The sequence below is a fragment of the Lepisosteus platostomus genome, chromosome 27, assembly GCF_059453375.1.
Source record: "Lepisosteus platostomus isolate fLepPlt1 chromosome 27, fLepPlt1.hap1, whole genome shotgun sequence".
Classification (NCBI taxonomy): Eukaryota; Metazoa; Chordata; class Actinopteri; order Semionotiformes; family Lepisosteidae; genus Lepisosteus; species Lepisosteus platostomus.
In genome coordinates, this window is record NC_142637.1 from 6,642,063 (window position 1) to 6,651,586 (window position 9,524).

Here is a 9,524-nt window from a genome sequence, read left to right on the forward strand (position 1 = left end):
GAAAAGTAGTACCAACATAGCAAATAAGGCTTCGATTGTAAAAGAATATTAATGTTGAATATGTAATCAGATCCTAACTTGAGATGACTGAAAATACTGAATGTAATATATGACATTAATTAAACAGAATTCTTGCCTCGGGGAAAAAAGATGAAACGATTGTATTTAATAAAGCCATGAAAGGAATCTATGATTTAATTAAATACAATAAATCAACATGGAATAAAAAGAAAACAGAATTTGGTTCTTAAGATCAAGCTACTTTAAGGAGCTAACCCACTGCTCACAAAGCAATAACCTCTCAAATAAAGGAAAACGTTTTTGTATAATAAAAGATACAAAGAAAAAAGAAAAAGCTTGACATCAGCCTACATTAAGGAAAAGCATAAAGCCTAAAATAACTCTACATATTCACAATTTTGTATGTTTTAAAGCATTTTTTTTGGTAAAAAGAGCATCTACTGAATGATAACAATTCAGTTTTTTTTATGGTGTTGTTTATTTAGAAAAAAAAACCTGTGTACTGTGGGGAAAAAAGGGTTTGTTTGAATATCTTACACCTCCTAGAGAGGGAAGCAGAGGATTTCAGCATTGTGTTCCCTTTCACACTGTAGCTTGGATCATAGAGAAAGCCCTCCCTCCTAAGTTTCTAAACCCAGCATTTTAATCACCCCTGGTCCTGATTAGCAGCAGACTGAAATGGAGGCAGGACATCCTGTGATCAGTCACTGGGCTGTCCTGTCAGCCTCCTTCTCTTCCTGCTTATTCGAAATCATTCATCGTTGCAGAATTTATCCCCCTCTCTGCCACTGCCATTACCCTGACCTCCATGAACACAGATCACAGGGCAGCTGTTCGGATCATGTCTGTCAGTTCCTCGTCCCTCCAATGACAGAATTCCAGGACACCACCACTTGGCACCCCTGAGACACGGCCCTGGCTCCCCAGATCTGCGGTGTGCGTCCCCTGACAAGAGCCTTCAGTTACATACACATAACATTGATATAATTCATGCACTTCCAATAGAGCACTACAGCCAGCTGTCGTCTGACCCACTTCATCCAATTCAGGGGGAGCTGGAGCCTATCCCAGCAAGCAATGGGCACAAGGCAGGACACACCCTGGGCGGGACACCAGACCCTTGCAAGGCACGTACAGAAACGCCCACATCAGGGTCAATTTGCCCAGAAGCCAATTCACCTACCAGCATGTCTTTAGACTTAGGGAGGAAACCCATGTGAACGCAAGCAGAACATACAAACTCCACACAGACAGCACCCCCAAGGATTGAAAAGAGAGGCCCAGCATGGCGAGGCAGAAATGCTGACCACTGTTAGTTAGCTTTTCTGTCAGCCAAAACCAACCCTGGCTGTGAACAGTCTGAAGATGTGAAGCAACTCGGTGGTGATCCATTTAGCAGCTGATTTGTTAAATAAAGGAGACATATTTTGGGAGAAAAAGATCACCCTTCAGTCCTCAAAGACCCAAGTTCTCTTCCCTGTTTATTTCAACACCTTACACATGTTCCCAGTCTTTAGGAACAGCTGATCTATAAGACTGGTGGGCCTGCAGGACCAGGGCTGCTGAGCCCACGACCTTGAACCGTAGCCTTCAGCTCACTTCTAGGAGTAGAGAGCCTCCCGCTGAGCCCAGGGATGGCACTAGTCCTCATTACAACCCCACTGATGTGCGTCACTCTGTGGAAGAACTGCACAGCTGGGACTGATGGCGGGAGACAGAAAAAGAACCGACATGCAGGTTGGCGACAGGTATTCCCAGCGGCCCTGTGACTGTTAACGGTATTGATTTACCCCGCATGAACATGGGGGCAACCAGGCACTGAAGAATTCAACATGACAGAGCGCCAGCAAGATAAAACCACAGAGGTGACGGCCGGGGGAACGCAGTCACGCCAGAGCAGCCGCGCACAGGCCCCGTTCGGGAACAGCAGCCCGGCTCTGCGCAGGGCCTGATGCAGACGCACACGCAGCAGTGCCCGAGTTTACAGAGCGGGCGGAGGAACACGGTCAATAAAAACTGCGAAGGCTTTCAGCGGAGACACTCCCTGCGTTTTCCCCCAGGGGACACACTTAAGGGTCCTGGGTCATAATGGATGGTTTTGTTCAGTCAGCCTGGGTGCTGGGGCCGTGATAACTAATAGGCTGCTGCCGCACTGCGAAGGTTAATTTAATGGGAGCTCCATCATCATTACCGTTATTGATAGAGCTCCAGGGACAGCAGGAGGCTGCCCTGCGTAATCACCAGCAGGCCCATCGCACGCTCCCTGCGCCGACCGCCGCTCATCGATGAAACGTTGCTTCCTCCCAAAACAAACAGGTGCTCGTGGGAAACAGCTGAGTCCCTGGCCTGGCTCTGGGATAACTGCTTCTTTATTCCAACAGCACAGAAAATTTGGGGGGGGGGGGTGGGAATTGATGAGATCGGCATCCCAGAGAAACAGCAGCCATTTCAGTGACCAGCATGTCTTTGGACTGTGGGGGGGAAACCCACGTGAACACGGGGAGAACATGCAAACTCCACCCAGACAGTACCCCGAGGATTGATTGCAGAGGCTGCGTCTGGGCCCAAGGGTTCAGAAAAAGGGCCAGAGCAACACAAACCAGGAGCAGGAGGAGCCTTCCCTGAATAGACCTGCCCAACTGGGCTGCGTCTGAGGGATTGAGGGGCTTGTAAATACTTGACAACAACTAACCCTAACCCTCTGGTTGGAGCGAAAATTTTTTTTGCTTGATTTGCATAAATTAGGCCATTTTTAGTCATTTGGGGGGGTAAACTTTGTATGGAATTTTTTTCGGGGGGGTCAAACCTAGTTAGTTGCTTGTAAATACTTGACAACACTCTTTTGTAACACTTCCTCCAATCTATCCCAGCAAGCAATGGGCATAAGGTGGGGTCCAGTCAATTGCAGGGTGGACATACACACACACACACACACACACACACACACACACACACACACACACACACACACACACACACACACACACACACACACACACACACACACCAGGGCCTGTTTCCCCAGGAGCCCATTACTGGCACTACTGTAAGTGTGTGACTGCAGGCTTCACTATGAAGTGTTTGGGTAACCCGATTGTGCCTTAAGGCACTACACAAAAATGTCAGCCACACACTTAGCTAGACAAGCTTAAGACCCATGCAAAAACACCCAGAGACAAATCACACAGACACTTGTTTACTTAATTCCCTCATCTTGTTTCAAATGGCTTTATGATATCACAGGCTGTAAAGAGGTATCAATCATGCAGAATTAATTTTATTTTATCTGCTCCCCGATGCCAGCCAAGCATGGCAAACCGTGGAGGGAATTGAAGAGGGAGACATCCTCCAACAAAAATAAATAAAATCTGGGAGATTAATGGCATCTTCAACAGCAGCTCATTATTGCTAAGGAGGCCGAGACACCTCTTCGTAGTGTAACGATGTACCAGCACAAGACAATCTTAAAGGTTGACAATATCAGTTACTAAAAGCAGTTTTTCTCTGTTGTGCATGTACAGTAACTGACCGGAGGCTCGAATCCCTTTTAAACCACAGATCTCCAAACTGGATCAATATAATTAGGACAAATTTACACTGTCTCTATACAAACAATCCCATCTACATTTTTCTGTTAGTTTTCCATGATGGTTTCAGGCCTGGAAACCCTCCCCAGCATCCTCGGCGAGCTCCTTTATCCTGCTGGTGGTCAGGGGAGCCAGTCCCAGAAGCAATGGCCACAAAGATGATTACCACCGCAGAGTGGACACATGGCACACAAACAGCTCAGGGACACCAATCAACCTGGGCTGCTTCCCTGTTAAAGGTGAAAGGAAAATGAAGCACCAGAGAAAACTCACAAACCTTAAGAGGAGACATGCACACTCCACACAGAATGAGCCTCAGTCCAGAATCACCCAGGATCCAAGAGCTGTGAGGTAGTGTTTTCAGTAGATTTGAGTTTTCTAGATTTTCCGGTAATAATACTAATAATTGCTTACACTTATAAATGGCTTTTCTGGACACTCCACTCAAAGCTCTTTACAGGTAATGGGGATCCCCTCCACCCCCACCAGTGTGCAGCCCCACCTGGATGATGCAACGGCAGCACAATTGCACCAGTACACTCCCCCACACACCGGTTCTCAGTGGGGAGGAGAGCAGAGTGATGAAGCCAGTTCAGAGAGGGGGATTATTAGTAGGTCATGACTGGTAAGGCCAGGGGGAAACTTGGCCAGGACACTGGGTTGGAGAGTTGGAGAGCCTGTCTGCATCTCCTCCTGCTGCCTGTGTGGGTACTGGGGTTGGAATGTAAAAGCCACAACTGGCAACTCGAAATTGCAAATTGCATGGGTATATAATAAGAAATAACTGCCGATTCTTAAATTGTAAACAAAGAAGAGGTAAGAGTCTCTTCACAGTTTTTATTCTGTATAAGATACTTACCAGTTCTTATTTTCTTGGAAAAGAGGAGTTCTTAGTAACAGCTGGATGGCTCACACAACTGTCATGGGGAAGTTAAATCCCAAATTTAAAGCCACCAAAAAATATGAAGCCTACAAATAAGCTAATATTCTCTACAGAAGGCTCATGTCAGCAGCACCTGACAGCTTTATTCCAGCAGAAAAGGTACACAGCCTTCATCCGCTGTCATTACAAATATATCACATAATATATAATCCATTTACTCTCCCACACCCCACAACCAGTCCAGGAAGAGAAATGTTCTCACTTCTACCCACTATTGAAATGACTTTGCACTAAATCTTAAAATTAATCGCTTCTCTAACCAGCGCTAACAGGGCAAGATGAGAACTGCACGTTACTCAAAATCAATATAAATGCCTTTGGTCTTTTTCAAGAAGGCGGCGGGACCACAGAGGGACTCTGCTGCCGAATACGACCCCCGCAATCAGAGGTCAGCATGCGTGCCTTCCTCCTCTGCCAGAAAAGTGGGCAATCTGATTAAAAATAATAACCGGGCCGAGAAAGCTGCTGGATGCCCAATCTATACTGTCCAGCAGTCAGTGTGATTATCAGATCAGTATTTGCAGGCTCACGTATGACTAATCTGGGCGGCTGTAAATAGCCTAGTCGCTCTCCTAATTTGCAGCTCTTGAGTAATGGGACATCAGCCTGCGCCCCCTTGTTTCCAGGAACAGATGTCACGATGTGTTAACGCAGGTGGCCAGTAGCCACTCACACTGCATTGACACAGAGCCCCTTCCACCAAGACCGAACCCAGTCCAAATACCAGAACCAGCCTGTAGTCTCTGCCCATGGTCAGATCCAAAGTGAATAACTGTATGGGTACTGTATCTTTCGGGGCGATTGGATCCCCTCACTAGAAAGTGAAATAAACCACTGGTTCTCACAAGGTACAGGTCGGTCACACACCTCTTATTTAAGTGCTTGCTAAACATTTCTTTGCATCGGGTTCTTTTCAATTTGGGGGGAAAAAAGAGGTGTTAGTGTCTTGTCAGGACCCAAGTCTTGTACAGATGAGATCTGGATTGAAGGCTGAACAAACAAGCCAAATTTAGCAAATGCAAATAGAGAAAGGGCACAGAAATGACAAGTGATGACAGAATAACATATCACTGGCAATTAGTTTCATTTTGACATGAAGCTGTTGTTACAGGAGACTTATAACAACATAAGAAAGGTTACAGACAAGAGGAGACCCTTCTGCCTTTCGAGCCTGTTTGGTAGCTAGCAGCTAATTGATCTGAGTACCTTGCCCTGTCATTTAATGAAATAATCCAGACTTCCACAACACGGCTGGGTTGCTTGGTCCATACTCACACAGCCCTGGGTGTAAACCATCTACTGTTCTCACGCATTACTTTGAATGTCTACTACCAGTAATTAAAAAAAAAAACTTTTTATAAGGGATTTTATCAAAAGCCTTCTGAGAGTCTGAATAGACTGGATGAGATGCTCTGTTCACGTCCATTGCATCTGCTGGGCAATACAAGTTAGCAAAGCAAGACAAAGCATCCTATTGTTCAGGGCTAATTATCATTTCCATAACCTTAGACAGAAAAGGAGTAAGTCTACAATTAGTCGGTTCTGTTGTCACTGTTTTATACATACGTGCGACATTAGTAATTTTCCAGTGAGTCAGAATTACCCCCCATCGCAAGTTAATTTTGGACAATGTTTGCTAACAGACAGTACAACATTTCAATTTGTTCAGTAGAATTTAGAAAATACAACACAAAAATACAAGCCACATAGACTTAATATCTAAAGTGCTTTCAATACCTGTAACACTTTTTTCTGTTCTATGCTACCATGTACAGGAACCTGAAAAATGTTTATAGATCTGGAGTCTTTGCTCAGCCATGGGCAAAGTGGCTGTTTCTTTCTTGATAAAGAAATACCAACTGAGGAATAATTCTTTTCACACAGAGCACTATCCATTTCCTTTTTATACACTTGACATCATGCACTGGCACCTTATAATGTATTAATGAAATATCCATAAAGAGAGACTGCAATTTCTTTTGATTCTTTTGACACGCAAAAGAGATTTGACTGTTTTTCAGTTTAGTGTGATTAACTGCAGTATGTATGAACTGGAAAAAGAATATCTAGCCTTGCTGTTGTAAATCCTAAGAGGATTGGAATGAGAAAATCTTGTCCTACTGCGAAGCAGTTGTTTGAACCCAAAGCACCTATCCTCCAGTGGAGGAGAGCCCACATTAAGAAGGGAGCTATTCTTGTGCAGTTCAGTCACTGTGCAGTCACCTCTTCACGCCCACCACCCCCAGAGTGTGCAGAGAACAATAGCACAAGGGTTAGGGAGCTATTCTGAGTGCGGATCTGCTTTCGTGACAAGACGCAAAAGGGTGAGATCACTCATCTCACACGCCCCTGGACATCTCCATGACCTTCCCTTTGAGGTATTCGCAGGCTACATTCACAACAGAGCGCACTAACACCGAACTAAAACTCACAGCTTAGATCTGTCCCACAACACAAAGCTTCCTTCTTATTTACTGCACTGTGAGAATACGGTATAAGATAAGATCACTTTATCGGCCATATACAATTTCTTGCATTAGGAATTTTGCATACCCCAACTTGAGCTTGGGGTCAGAGCGCAGGGTCAGCCATTTATACGGCGCCCCTGGAGCAGCTGGGGTTAAGGGCCTTGCTCAGGGGCCCAACGGAGTAGGATTCCTCTGCCGGCCGCGGGATACGAACTGGCAACCTACCAGCCACAGGTGCAGATCCTGAGCCACAGAGCCACCGCCACCCCAGTATAACTGTAAGGGCTGCAGGTTCAAGTTACCCAAACGCCCTTCCAAGGAGTCGTCAAGTTCCAAGCATTCAAAAACAAATGAAAGGCTTGGGACTCTACCATCAAAAAAATTAAAAAGAAAGCAATATACCCGAAAATCAGGGATTCCTAACATCCAAGGTGCATACAGATCGATGTAACAACTTTCTCTTTCAACTTAAAAGAAAATGAGTTGCAGGATGGGTAGGAAGGGTTGTGATCCACAGGTGGCCAATTTACCCATCTGCCCATTTTCTAACCACTTTATTCAACACAGCAGCGAGGGGGCAAGCAATGGGCACAAGATGAGGTACACCCTGGAAAGGACACCAGCCCAGCGGAAAGGACACACACACACACACAGACACACACACACCAGGGCTAATTTTCCCAGAAGCCAATTAGCCTACTAACACGTCTTTGCTCCCGGTGCTCCGGTTACCTCCCTCAGTTCGAACACAGGGAGAAGATACAAACCCCACACAGATAAAACACCCCAGGAATTGAACTCTCGGCCCCCAGCGCTGTGAGGTCATGATAACCACTGCGCCACCGTGTCTCTGAAGCAAATCGAACACCGCCATAAAAAAGGAGTAAGATAAGCAAAAAAAAAACAGTTCACTTGTTCCTGGCCTGTATTTGAACTCGGTGACTGCAGAGGAAGCACTTACGAGAATCAGTCCTAACGGCACTGTGGGCTGGGGAGAAAACACTCGGGAGCCGGGGCAATTACACAGAAGTCTCAGTGATCGCAGGGCTGACGTGAGCTGAAGGTTTTGCTATATAAAGTTTAACTAACGTCTGCACCGCCTCCGGCCCTTCAGGCTGAGCAATCTCAGCTCCTCTCTGCAAGCGGGAGATCTTCAAGCACCCAAAAGATTTCACAGCTAATACTCTCCCCAAATGTCTTCTCATTTATAAAAGCAAAGGGAATATTTTCTGTCGCTGGCGTCAGTCAGTAGATGGCCATTTATAAGTAGAGGCATCCAGTAACACAGGAGAGGAATTTAAGAGTCAATTTGAAACCAATACTGTACGCTTGCAGAGGATGCAAGGCCAGGGCATCTCCAGCTGTTTGGGCGAGCTAGTTAAGGAAAGGGATCGTGGTCTGTACAGTTAATACCCTAATTTACCCCTTAATACTTGTGTGCAACGTTTCTCCCACTTGAGGACCTACAATTTGAAACACCTCAGGAAACCCCTGAAGCGGGCACAGTAAAATAACTAATCCAGGCTCGCTCAGGCAGACTTGTGAAGGTCTCTTTGCGTGCCAGACGTTTGGAAAGTCAGGAGGATGGTGAAACACGCGAGCAGGGAGCTGTGGAGCGGCGGCGTGCAAGGGTCTGGAAAAGTCAAGAAAATACTGGAAGTCAATTCCTCAACAGAGCCAAAAGCATGGAATATAAATATAGGATTGTCCCACATCCTTCAATGAAACAAGCTGACTTGGACAATGGAAACCAAATACTGTCAATTAATTTACTGAGGCATTTTATGCATTCACTGCAACACAGAACCACAATGAGATACAGAATCTGGACAGTAAAGGACTGGCATTTGCAGAAATGATCTGATTCATAGTTTCCATGGTCACACAACAGTTTCCAGCCATGATCAGCATCAGGCCTCATATATTTGACACCTATTTATTTACAGGCCCACAAATGTTTTATGAATACAGCCCATTGTGTTCATCTGCCTACTCTCATTTCTGTTTTGACAGATATGATTTATCCTGGATTCGTTCTTTCTCATATCTGCACAGTCTAATCCCAGTGGAAAACTCTCAAGGCTTTGACTTTCCCAGTCTTCCGTGTGCACGCACAGTGTGAAAGGGCAGGGCAGCGCGGGCACAGTGAGCGATGAAGACCGCGCCAGACAGCAGGGGAAAGAGCCGGGAGGATTCATCACGCGGGACAGCCGCTGAAATGGGCTGGCTAGTCAAGGGGGAGGACGAATCAATAGGCAAGTGTTAAGCCAGTTAATTAACACCCCCAGCCCCTCCCCACCTCCCCAAGGCCTGCACTATCAATCTGGGGGCAGCCACATGGGGAGTTTCCTGCTGCAGGCTCCAGCGTGCCTGCGGATCAGCAAGGGCTCGGAAAATGGACACGTTCTGCCTCCGTCTCTTCGGTCGAGAGCAGGGGTGGTCCACTCCTTTCCTGGAGATCTACAGACCCTACAGGTCTCTCGTCACACCCGGTCTGTTCCAGGA